The 24750-nt window shown below is 39.1% G+C and overlaps 1 protein-coding gene across 1 annotated transcript in view; it reads right to left on the reverse strand.

Moving 5' to 3' along the window:
- The window catches only part of pappab (pregnancy-associated plasma protein A, pappalysin 1b), a 142025-nt gene extending 118006 nt beyond the window's left edge, over positions 1-24019 (reverse strand). The window contains exons 1-3 of the mRNA XM_072703524.1: positions 23929-24019; positions 3971-4015; positions 1269-1352 (exon numbers count right to left, since the gene is read on the reverse strand). The gene's annotated coding sequence lies outside the window, so the exon portion shown is untranslated. The remainder of the gene's footprint in view (positions 1-1268; positions 1353-3970; positions 4016-23928) is intronic.
- Positions 24020-24750: the final 731 nt, after the last annotated feature.

A 24750-nucleotide genomic window follows, 5' to 3' on the forward strand; every position in this document is an offset into this window, starting at 1 on the left:
TGCACTGGCTATGTCACTGCTTCCAGCAGCTGTGCTTGTTTTCCTTCATTTCTTTCAGCTTCTGGCGTTGTCCATATTGAATAATGACATTTGCTTTCTAGGTTTTAGTCTAACCTGGACTCTGCTGACATGGCCCAGAAGGAGACATTCCATCCTAACTTTAATGCTATTTTATTAATGCTTATTTAGCAAGACGTTATATACTCATGAAATTAGCTAAATTCATGGTGAGCTAGTAGTGGTTTTTAATTAAACAGGGAGATTGTATTCGCATATAACAGGAGTTCTCAAACTTTTTGATCAAAGGTCCACAGAAGACTTTTGTTCAAAGTCAGAGTTCTGGAACAATTTTCAATATCGAAACAGCATTTCATCAACTTTAATGAATTAACAACAACTTTTGATATAGACATCAATATATAACAATAATAGGTAAATAACATAAACACTGGTTTAATGGTCATTGATCGTTTGAAGAACGGATATGTTGGGGGGGATTATGATGAGCTATGTATGTGCAAAGTTTGGTTGGTGGATCTACGTTATTTTTTATTTCAAACCACATTAAGCCTTTTTACATTAACCATATTGATTCATAAGGTGCATTATCGGCTGGGTCAAGATTAACTTGCAGTTCGGTCTGCATCAGGACCATGGGCTGGGCTTTGAGAACGCCTAGTCTATAAGATCTGTATGGATCTTTCTTAGTTCTTGCCATTTTAAATTATACAGATAAAAGTTTTGTGTATTACTGGATACTGGTGATGACAATTTAGAAAAAGAACACCTAGAATGCAATCCAAGGACTACCAATTTATAATTAATTTTGCAAATGCTGTACATGAGCCAGTGTATCACAAAAAATGGAGGCTTGGAAATAGGACAAGCATTGCACCCCTACTTCAGTTCTCTTGAACAAGAACCATCAGTTCATAGTTACTTTACACAGCAAATAGTGTAAGTAAACAAAGCATATACATACTACATACAGTACCACATGCTTAAAGTACAGATGATATGGTTTCAAACTTCATACATATGTGCATTTCCAGAACTAAAAGTCAGTCTTATGGACTAATGAGTTAAAGTCTGAAACATTAGGGTGCCATCATGAGGTATTTCGAAGATACAGAGAGTTTGGCAGTCAAGCAGCCAGCGATGTCAACCAATCAGGAGTACCGGTGCCTGCTAAGGTCACACTTAAGAAGCTCTCCCTGAAGCAATCTCTTAAGAGATTGTTTGGGAAACAACCATAGGAAAAGGAATACCTTTTGTAAGTTATATTTTCAGAGTCTTCGCAAAACTCTTAAGTCATCGTTATTGGCCTGTTCCAGACGTCAGTTCTGAATCACCTGTAAAGAAAAATCAAAGCAAAGCTATTGACAGTCATCCTGCATCTCTGTGAATTCCTGCAGAGAAGCTGCAAAGGCATGTGTGGTGGTTTACTGCTGAAAACTCTGCAAATGTCTTGTGTTTGTGACATTTATGAATCGCGTAAGCGTGATATTTACAGAAAGATATCTAATGGTAAATGTTGCTTCTATGTCTATTTTATGCCGCACCCTTGATAAAAGATTTAATACTGACCCTAAAACCCATATTAGTACATTACACAATACAGATATATGCACAACCGCAATGCCGTACATTATTCTTACCAATTAAAAAATATGTAAGACAGCTCACACTAATGACAATCTATAATGATGTAAGTGCAATTTCTAGATATTGTGTTTTTTTTTTGGAGAAGAATAAAAAGAGCAAATTCATCTGGAAGATAAACTGCATCCCATGCAAACTTTAATATTGCAAAAGTGCAATATTGAGGGCTGATTTCCTTCATCTCTTGCCCACAGCATGACTCACTAAAGCTATTCAGCAATTCCAATGCAAAGTCTGCAGCAAAGTGCCAAAGCAGGAAGAGCATTAGAGAAATTAAACTTTGCAGATCACTGAGAGCAAACTTTAATGGAAACTGTCCAGCTGCCTCATGACATTCCTCTATATACATCCAGCTTCCAGCTGCCTCCTTACTCTCCTCTACATACATTCAGCTTCCAGCTGCCTCCTTACACTCCACATACATTCAGCTTCCAGCTGCCTCCTTACACTCCACATACATTCAGCTTCCAGCTGCCTCCTTACACTCCACATATGTTCAGCTTCCAGCTGCCTCCTTACACTTAGCACTACCACTGCTGTGATGAAGGTCACAAACGACATCATAAAAGCCCTTGATGACAAACAATGTTGCCTATCTTTGTTTTTAGATTTATCCAAAGCCTTTGACACTGTTGCTCATAAAATTTTGATTAATCGCCTTATAGATATCGGTTTCTCTAAACAAACAGTTGAATGGTTTGCAAACTACCTCACAGGAAGAACCCAGGCAATTCAAGCAGAAGGCTCTACCTCAGAGTTACTCCATATTCATAAAGGGGTCCCACAAGGTTCAATTCTAGCCCCATTATTGTTCAGCATATATATAAATAACCTGGGTCGGAATATTCCAAATTCAACTTTTCACCTTTATGCTGATGACACCGTGATCTACTGCTCTGCACCTACTCCCGCAAAGGCTTTTGAATACCTTCAAGTTGCTTTTGACAAAGTACAAGAACAACTTTGTCACTTACAACTCAGTTTAAATGCGGACAAAAGAAAACTTATGTTCTTCACCACCTCAAAAATAGACAGACTAACATTATCTGGAAAAATTTTAACAAGGGATGGTCACCAAATACAATTGATGTCAAATTTCAAATACCTAGGACTTTTAATTGACGACCATCTGTCTTATAAGGAACATTTTAAATACTTAACAAAAAAGCTGAAATCCCTTTTAGGATTCTATTTCAGAAACAAATCATGCTTTTCTTCCCATGTAAAACTAAAACTAGTTCAATCAACTTTTTTACCTATCATCGATTACGGTGATGTAATATACATGCATGCATCTGCTCATTGTCTTCACATGTTAGATAGCGTTTATCATGGAGCACTGAGGTTTATTTCAAACAGCGGTTCTCTAACTCATCAGTGTGCTTTATGTCAAAGTAAATTGGTCTTCTTTACAAGCTCGTCGCCTCACTCACTGGTATATGTTCATCTATAAAACCATCAGAGGTAAATTTCCTTCTTACTTATCCTCACTCCTATCCTGGAAGCAAGGACGTCATAACCTTCGCTCGATGGACTTCTTAAATCTGGTTGTTCCTAAAGTAAGAACCGAACTAGGAAAGAAAGCCTTCAGGTTCTCAGCACCTTACTCATGGAACAGACTTCAAGTTGAACTCCGTTTGCACAATTTAATACCCCTCAAGGAATTTAAAACTCTTCTAAAGACTCTGGAATCGAGGTTATCTATATGTAATTGTAAATTCTAACTATGTTTTCTTTTCTTTCTTGTATTACTTTGTAAGACTCTGCATTGTCACTGTGTTGCTGCCACCTTGGCCAGGTCTCCCTTGCAAAAGAGATCTGTGATCTCAATGGGACAAACCTGGTTAATTAAAGGTTAAATAAAATAAAATAAAAATACACTCCACATACATTCAGCTTCCAGCTGCCTCCTTACACTCCACATACATTCAGCTTCCAGCTGCCTCCTTACTCTCCTCTACATACATTCAGCTTCCAGCTGCCTCCTTACTCTCCTCTACATACATTCAGCTTCCAGCTGCCTCCTTACTCTCCTCTACATACATTCAACTTCCAGCTGCCTCCTTACTCTCCTCCACATACATTCAGCTTCCAGCTGTCTCCTTACACTCCTCCATATGCTCCTGTTTTGTTATATATACATTTCAGAATTTCCCACACATTCTCATATGAGTCATACATTAAGGAGATAACACATTAGCAAGGAAATCCTTTAGTGACATCTACCACTAAGATAAAGGTTCAGATTTAGAAATAAATACATACAGAGAGTCACCAATTTACTCAAGCTTCTGATAGATGAACCTACCGCATTTTCCATAACAACTTATATGAAGGTCACAGGTTGCGTTGCCTGGAAGAAGACGCAATACATTATGGTCAGCTCATGCTATGAGAAAAATGGTTAGAAACATTTCAACACCTGAAATAGAAAACAAAAGTAATTTTGTAAATCATACATCTACACATGATCTACTATTCTACACATAAAATATGGTTGGCCTCAGGAAGGCAGCAGGAATGTTTTTACACAGTTTACAGAAAAAAAATATTTGCTATGTTTTGTGATTTAGTCTTTTTTCATTGAGTGATGTGAAATGTAGTGCCCAATACGGGAACCCCAAAGGGTTGTTATACAGTAAAGTATTTTTATAGTTTATAACATTTTTAAGAACATCATATTGTGAAGATTAAAAGTCTACACAAATAATAAGGTCTAAAATATAACCAGTTTATCTTTTTTAAATAAGGAAATGCAATAATTGTTGTTGTATTCTTGGTATTCTGACAAACAGTTCACATAGCGGCTCAGTGCCGTTCACATTTTCCCTGTGGCACAGATTTCCTTGGAGTCCTCTGGTTTCCTCTCGCAATTCAAAGATATGCAATTTGGTAAATCGAAATCTCTAAATTGCGGCTCGACACATGTCTAAGTGTGTGGTTGTTTGCGTATTTATGTGCCCTGTGATGGCCTGCATACCAAATAGGAGGCCTACATACCAAATAGGAGGCCTGCATACCAAATAGGAGGCCTACATACCAAATAGGAGGCCTGCATACCAAATAGGAGGCCTGCATACCAAATAGGAGGCCTACATACCAAATAGGAGGCCTGCATACCAAATAGGAGGCCTGCATACCAAATAGGAGGCCTGCATACCAAATAGGATACCCGCCCCCTGGAAGGTGCTCCGTGCTTCCTGAGGCATTCTGCGGCGGCACCACAACACTGCAATGAAGATGCAGTAATGAGAAGGATGCATGCTTATTGTCGCAAGGGGGTGACAATGACAATGCTGAGCACCGGTGCCTCAAACTTCCAGGGCTTGTGGGTTCAAATTCCTGCCACCAGATCTGTGAATGCAGAATTTTTATATCCAATGTTGTATCCTACGTTTGGCAGGTTATGTCAGTCATCAACAAAATTCACTGATGAATTAATGATGCACTCTTACCAAAGTTAAGCCAATTAACAGCTCATTACATTAAAGTAAATTTGAGCTTATTTTTCCCAAGGCACCAGGTATTCAACAATCATTATGTATTTTTGTTTTAATGTATGTATGAAATTTTGTAACTTTATCTACTTCCGCCATTATCATTAAAATACGATGTGTCATGTCTGACAGTCAGTCTGGATCACATTTTTTAAATTTAATTGGCATCCGACCACATAAGTAAATTAGCAACTGCAAGGAAGCTTAGAACGTCTGACGAATCGTCATCAGAGACAGTGATTCGAGTCATTCAGTTGAATATCATGCTCTTAACCGTCAACACCCCCCCACAAAGCTTTCTCACAATCAGGAAATGAAATGCAGAATTGATCCTTGTCTGTTTCCTGGCCAATAGTTCCTCCTCATTTACCTACCTAATGCAATTAATAAGACCGTAAATCTTTGCTGCTCACGCACATCCATTGCAGTGACGTGGGAAAACGGTTGAATTTGATTTCAAGCAGCTTTTGTGTCATCTGAAGTCTTCTGGAGACCAATCTATCAGAAGTTTGTTCGTGGTTACATTTTCCCATTTGGCACAAACACAACTAGTGGTGTACTGAATAGACTCTTGAGCATGAAACACTGGCCTTAGTATTAGAACTGCGATGTGCTTTATTATAATTAAGGGTCCCACCATCCTGACTCTGTAGTTTGTGACATACATTGACATTCAGATTAAATTTTGGCTCAGGACAGGGTTAGGGAATTGCACTTCATATGTACAAGAAGCTGGAATGACGGCAATAGTTATTCTGGCTTTTTTTTGCAATGAAAGGAGTCTTTTATTAAATGATACCCATATGTCATCACCCGGCATCATTGGGGTTTACAACAATTATAGGTGGAGCTTAGCCGCCATGACTCAGACATGTCTGCTACGCCAGACACTTTACTCACTGGGGAAAATCCATTCATCAAATCAAAAGGTTGGATGGCTTCTTCCATCACATCCCATAGCAGTTTGTCGTAGTAGACAGAAACAGCATGAAGTTGGGGAACAAACCTCGCAAGGATCCTCATATTTCTGATTATGCTGAATTTAACTCTATTTATATAAATGTCAAATTTTGGAGAATCTCTCTGACTACTGGAAATTTTCAGAACTTCTCTGACATATGACCTGATAATTCCAGGATTCAATCTGGTACAGAAGCAGTGTCTCAGACCCTGACTTGGAAATACTTTAACTTATTCCCTTAACTATGCCACCAGTGAGTCAATATATGTCCATAAAACATCCATCCATCTTCTAATTGCATATTTTGGTCAAGGTCAGAGCATCACATGTTTTTTATGAATCTCATTTTAAAGAGAATAAAAAGCATTCTACATTTACCAAATGAATGTACTTTTGTTCTAACAGAGATCCCTCACAATGAGAGATTAAGAGGCAGAGCCTTGTTGCGGAGTAAACGATGGGGGAGATTAAGGCTCTGGGTATAAGAGCAGTTTCACCTCACCGCTTCTACGGCATGTCTGACCTGTAACATATATCCATGATGAAATTTATGGCGTGTGTGTGTGTGCAACCCTAGAAGAGGAAGAACTACCCAACAATGTAGCAGAAAAAAAAATAATTTCCCTTAATTCAGAAAAGGAATGTACAGGAAATGAGGCAAGCTCATATATGTTATAGGGAATATTTAAGTATGTGAATATTAAAAGACTCTGGAAAGACTCTGAACTGGCACAATCAATTAAACAACAATGATTAGCATGAACCTGGTCTTAGTTGCTGAAAGTGCAATGTTGTTCCATTCTTGCCTGATATAGGATTTCAACTGCATCTACAGTTCAAGGTTTCATTTGTAGTATTTTTTATTTCATGATGCACTAAACGTTCTCAGTGTGTGACAGGTCTGGACTGCAGGCAGGCCAGTCTAACACCCAAACTCTTCTACTATGGAGCCATGCAGCTGAAACACATGCAGAATGTAGTTTGGTTTTGTCATGCTGAAATATACAAGGCCTTCTTTGAAAATGATGTTATCTGGATGGCATCACATGGTTTATTTGCATGGTAGAGTTTCATCCTGCATTTGTGGATGCAGCGACAAACTGTGTTCACAGACAACAGTTTTCAGAAGTGTTCCTGAGCCTATATATGCAGTGATTTACACTATAGAATTGTGTTTGTTTTTAATGCAGTGCCGCCTGAGGACCCGAAGATCACGGCTATCCAGTATTGGCTTTATGCCTTGTCCTTTGCATACAAAGATTTCCCTGGATTCTCTAAATCTTTTAATGACATTATGTACCGTCAAAGATGCAATTCCTAAATTCTTTGCAATATTACGTTGAGGAACATAAATTGTTGCACTATTTGCCCACGCAGTCTTTCACAGAGAGGTGAACCTCTCACCATCTTCACTGCACAGAGTGGTGAACCTCTCACCATCTTCACTGCACAGAGTGGTGAACCTCTCACCATCTTCACTGCACAGAGTGGTGAACCTCTCACCATCTTCACTGCACAGAGTGGTGAACCTCTCTCCATCTTCACTGCACAGAGTGGTGAACCTGTCACCATCTTCACTGCACAGAGACTCTGCCTCTCTGGGAGGCTCTTTTTATACCCAGTCATTTTACTGACCTGTTGCCAATTAACCTAATTAGTTGCAAGATATTCATCCAGGTGTTTTGTTTTAGCATTAGACGACTTTCCCAGTTTTTTGTTGCCCCTGGCCCAATTTTTTGAATGTGTTGCTGGCATCAAATTGAGCAGATATTTCTCATAAAACAATAACATTTCAACATTTGATATGGTGTCTTGGTTCTATTCGCAGTTAAATATGTATTTATATGATTTGCAAATCATTGCATTCTGTTTTTATTTAAATTTTACACAGTGTCCCAACTTTTTTGGAAATGGGGTTATATTACTAAACGTCTCAGGGAGCTAGCTTTCGGGATTGTGCCCCATCCGTTACTTACAGTACATGACCAACGAAAGTTGAAAGAAACAGTTCTGGGAATCAGATTTTACAAGAGGAAAGGTAATCCGGTGTGCATTCTTTTCCCATTCCTCTGCCAGGGAGTCGTAGGGTAGCACAGACTACACTCGGGTCCCACTGCTGTGAAGAAAACACATCATATGTCTAAATACGCCCCCCTCCCCCGTTATAGTGCAACTGATACAACCGAGATTGATCAGAATCATTATATACACAGTGTCTTGGATTTGGCTCCAGTCCCTGGTGTTTAAGCCACAGCTAATTTAATTAGCTCTGCGCAGCACTGAATAAATAGAGTAACATTCAGCCAGTTCCCCTGAAATGATTAAGCTTCCTTCAGCTCTTTCTGAAAACTATATAAATAAATAAATTCCTTAGATTGTTAGCCACTGTTCCAACCGCAAAAAGAGGTTAAACGTTTCATTAAAATCAAGGGGGGGTATTTATGTGGCGATGCCATAAGCGTCCAAAGCTGGTGTCCTCTGGTACAGCAAGTGTCCATGGTGTCACGGACTGAAACAGAGCCTTGGGACACTGGGACATGTGCCGCAAATCGCAGGCTTCTACCTCACATCTGGGATTGTTATAGCGAGAAATCCAGCTGTCATCCAAGACTAAAAGATTACTCACAGATGATAAACATGTCTTCTTTGCCACTTGTGTATTTGTGCCAGGTCTATGCCAGTGATGCCTCCATTAACTGGTTTTGTTAATGTCACCTTGTGGTTAGATTGTATTTACTCACAAAAATAGAAGATATCACATTTTAAGCCTATTCATTGAATGTGTTTCATTCCATTGCACTGTTTTCTGCATGTATATTACTGTTAAAGAACGTATTTAATAAAATGCAAGTGTGACTACTTCGTGTTGAATTAACACTTATTTGCTTGTTTGTTATTTGTTCAAAGTTCAGATCAGAGAGCTGGGTTAGTCCCTAGAGTAGCTGAGGTTAAAGGCCTTGATCAATATTGATGAGCACTTCGTCATCCATCATTCCTGACAGAGATCTAAACCCTCCCTCCTCCACCATACTTTTTTTTTGTGGGGGGGGTCTGTCTCAGAAGGTCGTACGTTCCAATTCCAACTGCTCCAGGAGCACTGGACCCCAAAATTTGTTCTCAAATAAAGTATCACTGACCAATTATTCTATTTTCTACCCTAGTCTAGAACACAACCAACTTTTGTTTGTACCACTTTTACTAGCCTCTAGGATTTTGGTATGCATATATTATTCCTATACCATCTTAAGATGACAAAAATGGTTATAACTCGTATAACCATATAACTTATATAACCAGTGTATAACTTTTAAACAAAAAAACGCAACTATTAATAGCCTGCTGTTGATTGGAATCTTTATCAATAACATCAATTAAACCATTATCTATATCTACAGCATTATAGACTGTACTGTAGTCTTACAATAAAGTTAGATTAAGAAAAGACCAGGCCAGATATTGTCCTGGTGTCGGAAACAACTAGGCAAGTACTCCTGCTGGAACTGACTGTGTCCTGGGAAGACCGGATGAAGGAGGCCTGTGAGAGGAAGAGGGCCAAGTATGGGGAGATGGCAGGCGAATGCTGAAGCAGGGGGTGGAGGATCTTGTGTTACCCCATAGAGGTTGGGTGTAGAGGATTCGTCACTCATAAGGGGTCTTAAGATGCTCAGGGTGAAGGGACTGCAGATGAGGAGAGCCGTCAAGAACATCACAGACGCTGTGGAAAGGGCGTCAAGAACATCACAGACGCTGTGGAAAGGGCGTCAAGAACATCACAGACGCTGTGGAAAGGGCGTCAAGAACATCACAGACGCTGTGGAAAGGGCGTCAAGAACATCACAGACGCTGTCGAAAGGGCGTCAAGGTGGCTGTGGATCAAGCAGGGTGATCCATGGACTATACAGGCTGCTCAGACAGAAGCCAGGGCCTGATCAACCCTGGCCGGGTCGCCTGGGCGAGGGTGTATGACGTTGTGAGACCCGAAACACCCAATGATCCCAGGATACATCACTGGTGATGTGTCTGAGTGGCACCACAGGTGTACTGTATATAAGAATCATCTTTAAGAATATATGAAATATTGTGCATTTACAAAACACTGTATATTTACGCACAGCAGTGCACTGTATCAACACTGTAAGTTTACGTTGTCTATTTAAAAAAAATGAATCCTGTCTGTCAGACCTACATCAATATTGTCTTATATGATACAAAACACTGCATGTAGATGTTATATGTATCACTAACACTGGAAATCAAAAATGAAAAGATAATGTGAAAAGAATTTCAAAATGAATGAATTTGACAGAAACCAATAGTATGCCTTCCTGGTGTGGATGTGTGTGTGTGTGTGTGGATGTGTGTGTGTGTGTGTGTGTGTGTATTCATTGTTTCAGTGGTAATATCTTTTTCCCAAACCCGCTACACCATCAAATAATATAGGACAGCAGAATCAGAAAATAAAACAATAAATAACAACAATAATAATAATTTTATTAAACAATTTAATTATGTATAATAATTTATATCAAATGATTTATTGTTGTTATAAATATTATTATTAATAATATGAAAGCAGCTTTTGCTATCCAGTTTAGAAGTTTGAAGTCTTCCTGAAGTGTGTTTTTTCTTCCCCATCTTACCACGGCACATCAGCGACGCCCTCAAACCAATAAATGAAAGTCGTTTTTATCAGAGGAGTAGAAATGCACATGATGTGATTCCTACTTGCATGTTACCGTCTAAACACAGAGTGATGTGAACATTTACCTCCAAGAAATAAAGGCAGTAACTACACAAGACATTTCATGACTCGCTTCACTTTACTGCATTTTGACACTGAATTTAGATGTTAAAAACTATAACTGGTTTCCAGAAGTGATTAACAAAAAACTATGAACAACCATAGTTGACTTTAACCGGATAACTAATTCCAACTGTATGATCATTTTACCAAATGCTAAATATACACAACTGCTAAAGTGAAATTTCTCTAAAACCAGCAATACTGAAGTTCAATATTGATCTATCCTTGTATCTACAAAGACATCCTGTTAAGATCAAATGAAGGATTTCAGACATCTGAGAAATGCAATACTGCAGATATAATGACACACCAAGAAACAAAATGTACACACTCCATATCAAATACACACATGCAACTGGGATGCTGCAGCCCTAGAATTCTCACATTTTTCCTGCAGTCAGATGCAGGAGCAGAACAGGCATGGGGTTTATATCGCTGCTAAGATCTAACCACCAAATCAGACTATGGATATGATGCATATGTAAGAGGTATCTAGAGCTCTTTGAGGAACCGCAAAGAGTGGTTGAATAGTGATCAAGTGCAAACTCCAGTATAAATGCCACCACAAGTGAGCCCCAGCTATTGTAATGTAACAGTGCCCATGTGGGGGTGGGGGTGTTAATGCGTCGTTATGTAAATAGAGGTGAGGGCCAGTGATGGAGGAATTGGGGGCTGAAAACAAAGGTTATATTCTAACGCTTCTCTTCCAAATAGCAACTGTGTGGACTTTCCAACTCTCTGTCCTGACTATAAAGTTAAACACTGGAACTGCAGTAAGGTTCTGGGAAACTAAAGAAATGCAAATCCTCCTGAATCCTCAATTGTGTTTTTGTGAGACTTGCGGCCTATACCTGGAGAGCTTAGACCACCCGGCAGTGAGAATACCTTTCAGCAAAACTGAATGGAGCGGACAGCTTCAACTACTGGCAAATGCAAAAGTCTAATACACCGTGAGGGCATCTTATAGTGAAAGCCAAATAGTGTTATCAATGTGTGAAGGAGAGACAGGCATGAAACGTGAATGGAATAAGAGAGATCAGAGTATTAATAAGTGATATCATTGCAAGTTTTGAGAAAATAGGACATGCAATAAATAACTTTTCTATAAAAGGACACCTTTTCCTTATCAGAGCTTTCACATAATTTTTGTCTATTTGCTAGTAATAAAATGCAGCACGAGAATTTTGTATAAGAACAAGGATATTATTTATTTAAAAAAAAACAACATGCACGATCAGAGCTCACCTTTTGTACAGGTGGAAGCCCTGAGAGAAGTTACAGGGCCGCTGAGGGCAGCACAGGTGCCAAGTTTAATGTGCACCTTTCCAGCGTAATCAAGCCATACCCTCCTTCCTGCGCATACAGCGGAATATAATCTTTCAAATACATACTCTCACCATGCCACAGATCAACAGATCTGGCCATTTGTCCTTCATCAAATGGCCACAGACTGTCTACAGGAAAGGCACAAGTTACCATCATCAGCATAAATAATGCAATCGGGGAGGTAACGGCCATCAGCTATAGAATAGGCAGAGGCTTTAAGTCTTCTATAATGTCACCTAAAGCTAGGCTGTGCTCTGAGCAAGACAAGGTCGATCCCATCCTGAAACAACCCAGGGGTCATTCTGCTTAAATCCTGTTTTTTTCTTGTTCCCACTCGATTGCTAATTTAAAAGTAACCCACTGAGATAACAGGAAAATAGCAATTAAGCTTAAATACTGCCCATCCATTCTGCTAAGGACACAAAGGAATTCAACAGGCCGACGACAACTGAACTTCACTTCCCTCATTTTGTTCTCACTCAAAAGAAAAAGACTGAGAAGCTGCTTTCATCAGACAGTCTGTTCTGTTATCCTCACCTGTTTTGTTTGCAAGCAGCAATACATATTACAGAATGTGATATATGTCCTTGCCAAAATTTAGGCTAGTTAAAAAGAGATGTGCAGCAGCCTGCCAGTGAAATGGAGAATTCTTCCTTTTCTTAATCTTCTCTGGGGTGATAATCATCAGAGGCAGGAGAGAAGGTCTGTGTGCAGTGCCAGTGACTCACATGTGTTCAAATACGATAGCTGGGGCCATAAATAAAGGCTGGACTCGGGGAAATCGGGGGGGGGCAATAACAATGCAGTTTACCAAATACAAAATGACATAAAAATAATTTTATAAAAACTGTGCGTGCTTTACTAATATGACATCGCAAATGCTCAAATGCTCACTTAGAAGATACAAATACATTTGACAGACGAGAGTACACGTGTGACAGCAGTGAAAGCCAGTTTTGTTTTGACATGCTAACTATTTATGTATAATGTCGTGTGATGATATTTTCTAAAAATCAAGAGTAATAAGGCAAATGGATTTAAACATCATAGTATCACACTGTGATTCTAAAGAGAGAACAATGAAACATGCCAAGGACAGTAAGAGTGAAGTGTATTATAACCTTATGGTCTGAGAGACTGAAAAGTTTCTAGCTTTGATGGAATTCATGCATCACATATAAACAGCAAGTGGTACTTTGTGAGCAGGAAGAGTCCTGAATTAATACAGTCATCCATCTTCTAACTGCCCATCCTAGTCAGGGTTGCAGGGGGCCCTGGAGCATGTCCCAGGCAGCAGAGGGCACTGGGCTGCAGTAAACCCTGGATGAGATACCAGTGCACTGCGGTGAATTAATACAATACAGAGTAATGTTTAAGATGGTAAATTTCATTCAGTCTAATTTAATACCTTAGTACTACATAAATCAATATGTTAAACAGGATACAGAATACAGTTTAAGCAATACTCCTTCATTTTTTTCCTTCCAGTTCCATGATCCTCTGACTACAGTAGGACATTGCACAGCACCTTGTCATCCACTCTCCTCAACATAATTGATCATAAAGCACCACATATTCATTCTAACCCCAGCTGCCCATCTCTCTGTTTCCTCCTCATTAGTTATACAGGACTTTTAAGCAGCAAAATATATGAGACACAAACACTGATTGAAACTGAGCACTATCATTTTGAGCATAAGAAACATACTGCGTAAGTGCATGCGTGCATTCTGAATAGGGGTGTTTGTGAAAATGAATGTTACAAGGCAGATGATGCTCGCCTTACCCTAAGAGCATATCCATTTAAGATATCTTTGCAATTTATTTCCAGGTACCACTGTTGCAACTGATTCTTGAGCAAGTGAAATGTTACCCAGTGCGGGCAGAACAGTAGGCACTGATAGAGGGACACTCTCAAACTCCAAAATATCACTGGTAATTGTTGTGCAGGCCTGTGTTGGTTTCTCCCTTTGGTGGAAATGGTCCCCTTTGGGCAAGAGGCTGAAGCTGGATTAATCAAATTACATGCACAAAAATGAGAGAGGAAACAGACACTGTTCACTATTGATTTTTGCTTTTGGAAGCCAATGACCGAAATCTGACCTATGCAGCAAAGTGAACACTTAGGAACTTCATGTACTGTACAAATCTGTTATCGTTATCTTACTAATCTTACATAAGCTGCCCAGTTCTACTCTTTTTGTACATCAGCAAATCCTGTATTAGATGATTTTATAAAAATATTAAATTAAAAACTAAAAAAAAGGAAAAAAACAGAGCAATGCAGTGTCAGCCACAAACTCCATGGACCTTCGGAGATTTTCATGCTTTAAACAGCCTGTTTATCTGACATGCTGCTGATTGCGTGTGGAGTTTACATGTTATATGGGTTTCCTCTGGATACTCCAATTTCCTCTCACATTTAGGCTGACCTCTAAATGGCCACAGAATTCGCCTGAATGTGAGCTTGTACCATATGTGCCCTGTGGTATATGCTCCAGGCCCCACTAGGACCCTAACGTGAGCTTGTACCGTATGTGCCCTGTGGTATATGCTCCAGGCCCCACTAGGACACTAACGTGAGCTTGTACCGTATGTGCCCTGTGGTATACGCTCCAGGCCCCACTAGGACCCTAACGTGAGCTTGTACCGTATGTGCCCTGTGGTATACGCTCCAGGCCCCACTAGGACCCTAACGTGAGCTTGTACCGTATGTGCCCTGTGGTATATGCTCCAGGCCCCACTAGGACCCTAACGTGAGCTTGTACTGTATGTGCCCTGTGGTATATGCTCCAGGCCCCACTAGGACCCTAACGTGAGCTTGTACCGTATGTGCCCTGTGGTATATGCTCCAGGCCCCCCTAGGACCCTAACAAGGTTAAGCAGTTCAAAGATGGATGCGCGGATTTTCCTGACATCTCAAGACGGTGTTGCACATAAAACTACAATTAGATTTGACTTAATTAAATTTACTTCTTCATACCAGCCATCTCAACATAGTTTGCTTAAACTACTTAATAAAAAATTTAACAGCACAGATAAAAGTTACTCTTATGCAAGATGAATATTCTGAGTTGGAGAAAGCCAGAAGACAATACAGGAGAGGAGACTAAATTAAAACATAAAATAGGAGATATAGGAGCAGAAAGAAAAACTTCTGTGGGTTCAAGGCCAACTGGCCATCACCCCCTGGGCATGCTAAACTTAAACAAGTGAGAAATAAATGGGCAAGAGCTGTTAGAGCTGAATTTAGGAGGGGAACATGGATCTGTGCTTTGGCTCTCTGTTAGGCAAGTCAGTCAATCTCAGAGGACCAAGCATGTAGCATGGCTGCATTTGGGTTGTGGGTCAAGGGTTCAGGCATTGTGTGGGTGGGGGTGGGGTGGGGTGGGGTGGAGGGGGGGGGGAATAAGGTCCTTAGGCAAAATTTAAAAACTGAGACTAGGAAATTATCCCATACATTATTTGGCAGGTGGTTCCATACACGAGGAGCCTTAAATCTGATTCTTTTGCTTCCTTTCATCCATCTATTCATCTTTGGCAAGGTTACCATGCCATTTTTAGTTATTATAGGAATATATAGGACCTGTATTCTGTGACATGGGCCTGTGCTTCAGACGGTACATGAATCCGCTTCCTTTTGCAGCAGGCCATTCTATGCCTTATAATATAGAAAATTACTAAAGACTGCCCTACACTTAAGAGGAACCCACGATAACAGGTGTTCTATGATCATATTTTCTAGTTCAGACTGCAGTTCTTGCTACAGAGTTTCTTATTTGATTTAGGACATAGTCCTGACTAGACAGCACTGCTACAGATAAGACTCCTGCATTGTTGCACAGCTACTATGGGTTTAGTAGTATTTCTTAGCTGCAGAAAACAAATAAGGAGTTAAATGAAGTATTAAGGTCAGATACAAGGAGAAAAAGATGGCTAAATTCCACGCTGCTTCAGCAAAACAAAAGATTCAGCAGTGCTGAGCTGACAACATTGTATTCTTATCTGTGTTATTACATCCAAGGAAAATGACTTTCAGGGTTTAGGAGCAGATTATTTCCAGTTATCCATTTTGTCAGTTTAATTGAATTAGTTTGTTGAGGACTCAGCAAACAGAATATCATTGTCAAGTTTGGGTTATGCATCAATATCAGGTCTGACTAAAAGCCAGATGTGTGTTAGCACATAAATGAAATTTTTTTTAATGCTGTTGTCTGATATCCACCTGGTAGCATACAGAGTACAGGTCACTAGCTGATTAATGCCAAACTCCATATCTGAGTAATGAAAAATCACAGTGAATACACAATGCACAGTACAATCAATCATTTTATGAACGCAGTGAAAACAATTACCTAAATTAGAGGACAACCACTTCGGGACTGGCCCGGGCTATCCAACATAGGAGTTAATCTTTTTCAACTTTAGTGTTTTTTTGCTGGCCTCTGACCATCTCAGGAGGGAGGGTCAGGTGACCGGAGATATTTGTTTTAATTTGTTTCAGCCATGGGCGTAAATCCCGGGGGGGACGGAGGGGACATATCCCCCCCTATCCGAGGGTTGTCCCCCCAAAAAAAATTATAAAAAAAAAAAAAATCGCACTATCTATTGTGAAAAATATATGTATGTATACCTAAAATAATTCTGTAAGTAGAAAAAAAAACAAACGCAAAAAATGCATTTAGAAACAGTTGAGTTCCCCCTCCCCTTCCTCACAGTGGTTTGGCCAACTGCTTGCTTTCCCAGGTCATCTCACCTACTCTACACGCACGAGTCAGGTGTGTGGCTGTGGCTCAATTAATGTTGAACTCCAGTAAGTAGGGTATTTTATTCACTTTAAATAAAGCGATTCTCTTTAATGTAGTTGATGCAGACTCATTTATAAATTAGTTGCGGCAAAAATGCTGATTACCGATGTAATTTTCCATGAATCTGCTATATTAGCGATTAAAATATTACTTATCTAGTTAACGTTAGCTTGTTTACAATAGCTTGTTGCATAGTGCACTGCAACTAACACGCCAAAGCCGTTTCCCATGCATTGTTTTATTTGTGACGACTTGACATAATGTTAACTTAACATTAACGGCCACAATTAGCATATTGTTTAGCTGTGCATTTACTAAATGAGCACTGTGCTACGTCCGAACTGACCCCACTGTATTTTTTTTGTATAATCAATATCTATTATGCATTTAAACAGTCACGTTTAAATTTTATTGTATGTTGATGGCTTGACTGTAAACAACATAACAAACAATGCAATAAATAGTTTTGAAGAAAAATCTGCTTTGTCATTGATCCTGAGAAAAACTTTGAAAATAATCATAATGACGCAGTCTCCATGCTACAATAATAATGATAGAAGCAAAGTTTTTCATTGTGGGGACATATCTATATAAGTACAATTTGACTGTATTATTTGTGTCCCCTTCAAAAATTGCTCATGAGAAATTTTATATTTATTGTCCCCCCCTACTGTTAAATGAAATTAACGCCCATGGTTTCAGCTGCCCCTCATTCTCACATAACAGCTGCATAATCTGAAGAGACTGCATGATGCCTTGTCCACACGTACACGGGTATTTTTTAAAACGTACCTTTTTCTGTAAGTCTTGGGCTTTTGTTCACACGTAAACGGCGTCTTAGGTCACTGAAAATGGAGCTTTTGCAAAACTCCATCCAGGATGAAGATTTTAAGAAACTCCGTCTTCATGCGACTTCGGCGACATGTAGACAGGGAAAACAGAGTTTTTGGCTCGAAAAGTCAGATTGTGCGCCGTTGTCCATTTTGTTTAACGTCAGAGTGTGCGCTGTTTGCTGTATAGATTAGTGGTGTGCGATATTACAAGATTTGGTATCGATCCGATACCAAGTAAATATAGGGCAAGTATCGCCGATATGATACCGATATCGATACTTTTTAATAATTAAAGTGGATGCATCATTAAATTGCTAAAGCTGAACTAATTTTCATTACCATTAAATGTTTTTGTGATTTTTTTTTTCTGAATTGGTTAAAACCCAGGGCAGAATTTGGGCAAAGTTTATGAGTAAATAAATACTGTAGCGCGGAGGTAACGGCGGGCAGCGCCACATGTTGGACTGATGCCAGCTTTTGAATAGTTCTCGGTAATCGCTTGTGTGATTATAAATGTGCTGTGTATAGCGGTTAATGTTTATTGTTGTATGTAGTGTATGTGCATGTATGCGTGCGCCCGCCGTGTGTATGAGGAGTAGACGGGGCAATGAGCACGGTGGGCAGTGCGATTGCAGTGGTACGGGTGTAATAAACGGCATATGGTGATTAAACCCCGAACTGTCTTTGCTGTTTAATTATTGCGAGCATGGCTCAGCAACCCACTATTACAATACTTTATTATAAATATTATATTGTGTGTGTGTGTGCGCGCGCGCGTGCAGGTGAGCTTGTCTGCTTACCTGGCGCCCCTGAGTCACGTGACAGTCGGGAGCGGCAATAGAGTGCAGCAGCACGAACACAGACAGCCGCAGTGCATCCAGGAAAGAAACTGAAGTATCGATCTCATTAAACTGGTATTGATCAATATCAATACCAACATTATTATCGATACTTGGATCGATCTGCCCACCACTAGTATACATTAGGCGAGTTTGAGCAATGGCGGACTTAGCCGAAGTAGTGCTTGTGCTAACCTTGCTGACAGGACTTCTTACACGTGTACAGATAATTCTTGAGTCACTCGCATTATATTGATCAACACAGGCGTCGGAATGTGCGCCATGGTTTTCAACTTATCAGGACTGGCAATTAGGCTTCTGATTGGCTAACATGACAGTATGGTTAGAGTTATAATGCCGCCTGTTGTTTTGGCATGCTCTTGACAGCGCATTTTAGCAGTTTCATGTGGACGGAAATATTTTAGAAGACAATGTTCGTGTGGACGGTGATTTTTTTTTTTAAACGGAGGAGGAAAAACACCGTTTTAAAAATACCCGTGTACGTGTGGACAAGGCATGAGTATATTAAATCCCCAAGCTGCGTAATATCCTGCTAGTATGCAAATGCCCTCATACTCCACAAGAGTAAGCAGTTAAAAAAAAAAAAACTTTTTCTAACATTGGCACAACAGTCTACAGTATGTTGCATATCCTCCTGGATAAACTGGAGCAGTCCAGTTAAGTGGTTTAGTTGTCCTCATGCCAATTTGAATAATCTGATGTCTTTCCCCATATTATTGCCAAAAAGCATAGTGTTTATGACATCATCTGCATATGTGTTCCTAACCCTGAAACCCTGCTTGGCATCAAGAGTTTGGGGATTTCTGGTTTTTAAAGGTCATCCTGGAGCCTTCATAAAGTGCCCAATTTAAAGCACTAATAGCAAATATGTCTGCACTGTAAGTGTGCACTGGGGAAGTCTACCTAGTGCTCAAACGCCTTTATTGCCAAAAATGTAAGGTCAAGTGATTGGTAGTCACTGTAGTTGGTAATTAGGGACTGGGTCCAAAGGTTAATGGCTGAAATCCCAGGAGTGGTCCTGCTGTACTGCCCTTGATCAAGGCACTTAACTTTCATTGTTCCAGCTTTTAATTTTATAGTAAATAAAATTGTCAGACACAAAACTAAATATGAAATGTATACATATTACTATGGAGGTATACTTCTTAGAGATTTGCTCTGTTTCAAAGGAATGTTAAAAAAACTCAGCTGAGGTCCTGATGGCATTTATCTCATGTATGTTCTTTTAGCTGCATGAATACTCCTCACTTCAGTCTTTGCTTAGTTTGATCGCTTTACGTTATACTTCAAAAACGAAACCACAGAGTGAAAACCTATGGGACAAACTTCTCTTGAACATACAGTTAACGTCTAAAAGGACATGTTCCTAAGGATCAGCTGATGACAGAAATGACGATGACAGACAAAAGATTAACAGAGGATATCCACAAGATAGCAAAACAGGTGGAAGCCACTGCATTTACACCGAGTGGCAGCATTAAAGGTTACTGCATTAAAGGTTAAGCAATAAAAGTTAAAGGTTAAATTATTAGCCACATTATCTCGAATGCTGCAAAAACACATGCAACATGGGCAGGAGCTGTTGTGTGACTGATTGTATAAATTGATTTAACAAAAAATCAGAGCTATCCTTCTACAGACTGCTGAAAATTAAAGAAAAAAAGAAGCAAATGGTTCACTGCAATCTACAGAAACAACTGGAATCTAAGCTGCGAAACATGGATTTGAGGTTATCAATTTATGTCAGTTATAGTTGGATCTTTTGGCAAAATCATACCTTAATTTATATACTGTAGTGATTACTCACCAGTTAAATATTTAGCATCATTCTGTGTAGCTGTAAAGGTTTTTGTCAGCATTTCTTAAAGAAACATGGTACCATTTCACAATAAAGCTCCCTTATAAATGGTAGTAACTCATAAAATTGCTATAGCTTGTTTATAATTGTCTTAATGACTTACAAAGTGTTACAATCTATAGTAACCTGATTACAAACCATTCGTGAACCCTTTATAAGGGCAGTCTTATTGTAAACTGTTACCAAAAACCAAAAACATTGCTATCATTCTATTATACGTACAGTATTTTACATTTTACATTCCTTAATAATTTTAATATTATAATCAGGGATTGACAAGTGGTTTTTAAGCACACATTCACCCTATTATTGTTGGCCTGATGGATGACGGCAGACGTCACGATGTTGGGCTAGCATTTCCAGCATTCTGTTAACAATTTAAATGGTCAAGATTTTACTGTGCAGAAAATGTGAAACACAATGGTACCAGTCTGATGATGCCATAACTACAACACTATGACTAGGATGAGTCTCAAATCAAAATTTCACATATGCACTCAAAGTAAGAATATGGAGGAAAAGTAAGAACAATCCAGGTGAGTAGAGGAGGATGGGCTGTGAATGGACTAAATGTGCACAATGGATTTTTTTTGTTGCTGATCCGAGAAATGATCTGACCTGTGACTCAAATACCATGATATGTGCCAAACTGTGAGTTTGTGATCTGTTGTACCCATAAACTATACCTACCTAGCAAACACACTTCTTACATTGCACTATGTATAACCCAAACTTGACAAACGTGGTACAGCAATTTGGTGCCAGTAATATCAGACAGTGATATTGATTGGTTGTCCATGGTGAAAAAGTCATTCTGTGTGACACTATTTTTATTTATTTGTATTATAGTTGATTAACTTTTTTTTTAAAACATTTTTTGCATAATTTGTCAAAGATTAATTAGAAAACAAAGGTGTTTTCAGCATGTCCTGGTTAATATTACAAAAACATTAAATTTTAAATTTAGAGATAATCCTAATATAATCTGTTTTTCATGATTTTGTTTTTTAATTAATTATTTTTATGAGTACACTTACACTCTAGATGGCTAAAATATTTTATTTCTTTTGTGGTTACACCATTTGACACTTTCAGATGCATTCAATCTTATCTTTTGTAAAAAATGGTGCAAATTTATTTAAAATGACTTGAAACCAACATTAATATAAAATGTACATTTTAACAAACCTGACACATGCTTTTAAAACAACTTTTTAAAAGATTTTTGAATAGCTTATCTTGCCGACCCTTATTTGCCACTGACTCATATATAAAGGTCAAAGCTGCTCTTTCATACCAGCTTCGCCTGCAGTGATACTGCCAAAAATAACATTAATTTTCAGCCAGAATAATAGAATCCAACCAAAATATAGTATATGTAGGGAGACAGCATTAAAGTAATTTCCTGTGGCTATACAACAAGAAATATCAACCCTGTCACACAAATTGCCACAAAACCATGGAGATGAGGCACCATTAACAAAACACTGGGCATTGCATTTTATCTGCCGCCTTTTATCAACATCATGTGAATGACAATTATTTAAGGTTAATATAAAATCCTTACGTATTTTTCTTTGTGACATGCCGTGCCAGTCTGGTAAATAGTTAATAATTGAATGCCGCTTGGATTCATACTGCTGTATGTCGTCATGTACAAAGCTGATTAGTTTTATAAACTTCCTTTTCTAGCTGTGGATATATCTGTATGGCTGTATTTCTTAGAATGCATCATACCAGTTACTTTGACCTTATTTTTGAATAACACTAAAGCCCCCAGATAGGATTTCTTCCATTCCGCTCATCACATTCTATAATGAATTTTTTGTTTATAAACATTTATACAGTGGACATTTATTAGCAAGAGAGACAAAACTGTATCAAAATTTAGTATCATAATTATATTCACCAAAATTATCATGGTTATCAGTATTATCGCGATATTATTAAAATGTGTTGAAAATGTTCAAAAGGTACTCATATATAAATTGAAATAATTTCACCAAGTTTTATATTGAAAAACACAAATAAAATTAGCATAACTATGGACTTATTGTTTGCATAAGAATTAAAACAATGTAATCGTTATATAAACACAAAAATCATATCAATTTATCAAATATGCATTAACATTAAACATTTCTGGAGTGCTGTCACTGCCTGCCGCCATGAAAAACAGAAAAGAAAACCTATATTGCTAACTTTGGTTGGTGTTGGACTATATTTAATGTGAGATTTTCACAATGCAGAAATTAATCACATATTTAAGGATAATTAAAACTGGAAACGGTACTACTAACCGTGGGGAATTTTACCATGTGACCAGTAAAGTTTCATCCCTGATAAACACGTCAAGGTTTCTCAGCTTTATTAATGTTTACAGCACTGCATTTTTATGGCTCTGGGGACATTTGTAATGCATCAATAGGCACTTTCACACCGGCAGAACTGTTTTCCGGAAGCAGGACCTTTTTCTGGAACCAGGCACTTTTGTTGTGTTCACACTGGAGGAACTCGGCCCGGGGTGTGTTTCCCAAAAACACAGCTGCTAATGTAGTTAGCAACTTACACAGGTGGAACTATGTAGTTGCGAAGAAAGTGTTTTCTGAAACCAGAGTTCAAGCTATGGAAGAAATGTTGAAAATTTACATAGTATGAACCATCGTTAAGTGACACAGGTGTTTTCCAAAACCATAGTTTGAATGAACTGTCACAAACACTGTCATTACAGTAAGTTGTGCAGTTCGAACTACAGGTCTTGAGCTGTAGTTGGAAACTTAGGCCCTAGTGACTATGTCATTGATGGCAGAAAATGCAGTGGAAGGAAGGTAGTCACCATGTAAGTAAGGAAAACATATTAACTAATATTGCTGTACAAACATCTGTAACGTCAAGTGCTTTTGAAAATGTAGTTGTGAGAGAGCCTTTTATATACTTCTCTGTTCTTGAGTACGGCACGATTGGAATTTACCCATTTTGTTTGTGCTGCATGGCAGAATTCATTACATATATGACACACTAGTGTCAATAAATGCCATATGATTATTATGCATGCACATATCACAATGACATGGCTAAAACAATTTATCGTTTAGTGCTTGCATACACACAGTATTAAAAAACTTGGGGAAAGCAAATAAAACATGGGAAATTAATGACTCAAAAAATGGATCACTTCTTAAAGACCAAGACCTTTCTTTGCCATAGGAGATTAGATAGATAGATAGATAGATAGACAGACAGACAGACAGACAGACAGACAGACAGACGTGCTGTTTGTTACGAATCCATGGCTGTGTAGGCGAGAAATTTCATATACCAAGGTGGATCCTCATGATGAATCCTCATCCCGGCCACCTCCCACTCAGCTGCAAACTGTGCAGTGCAGGCTCCAGGTCACCAGAGGACCACGTTATCTGACAAAAGCAAAGACGCAATCCTGAGACCCCTGAACCAGACCCCCTCTGCCCCTTGGCTACGCCTAGAAATTCTGTTCATAAAAGTTATGAACAGAATCGATGACTTACTGCTGGCAACATGAACCAGACTCTTGCTCCATTTGTACAGGAACCTGATGACTCGCAACAACGGACCCCCATACTCCTGAAGCCCCCCCCACAGGACAATCGTATGCCTTCTCCAAGGCCACAAAATATACGCAAACTAGTTGAGCAAACACCCATGAAACCTCCAGTATCTTTGCGAGGGTGAAGAGCTGGTCAAGTGCTCTGCAGCCAGGATGGAACCCACAATGTTCCTCCTAGGTCCATGGTTCAACCAACGGCCGGACCCTCCTCCGCAGTACCCTAGCATATAGTTTACCAAGGAGGCTGAAGAGTGTCACCCCCCTGCAGTTAGGACACATCCTCCGGTGCCCTTTCTTAAAGATTGGCACCAGCACATCAGTCTGTCAGTCCAAAGGCACTGTCCCCAGCATTTACACAATGTTGAAGAGGCGTATTAGCAAGACGGCTGAACAACATCAAGAGCCATGACGGTCGGGGGAGGGGGCTCGACAGACCAATCATCAGGAACAAAACTAGCTCTTGGCACATGGAAGTGTTTATAGTGTGATTAAAATAAAACAAAATACGTAATTATGGATAGAGCCTAGTTCACTAAATGCATTGTAATAGCAAAT

Source organism: Paramormyrops kingsleyae, chromosome 2, assembly GCF_048594095.1.
Source record: "Paramormyrops kingsleyae isolate MSU_618 chromosome 2, PKINGS_0.4, whole genome shotgun sequence".
In the NCBI taxonomy this organism is placed as follows: domain Eukaryota; kingdom Metazoa; phylum Chordata; class Actinopteri; order Osteoglossiformes; family Mormyridae; genus Paramormyrops; species Paramormyrops kingsleyae.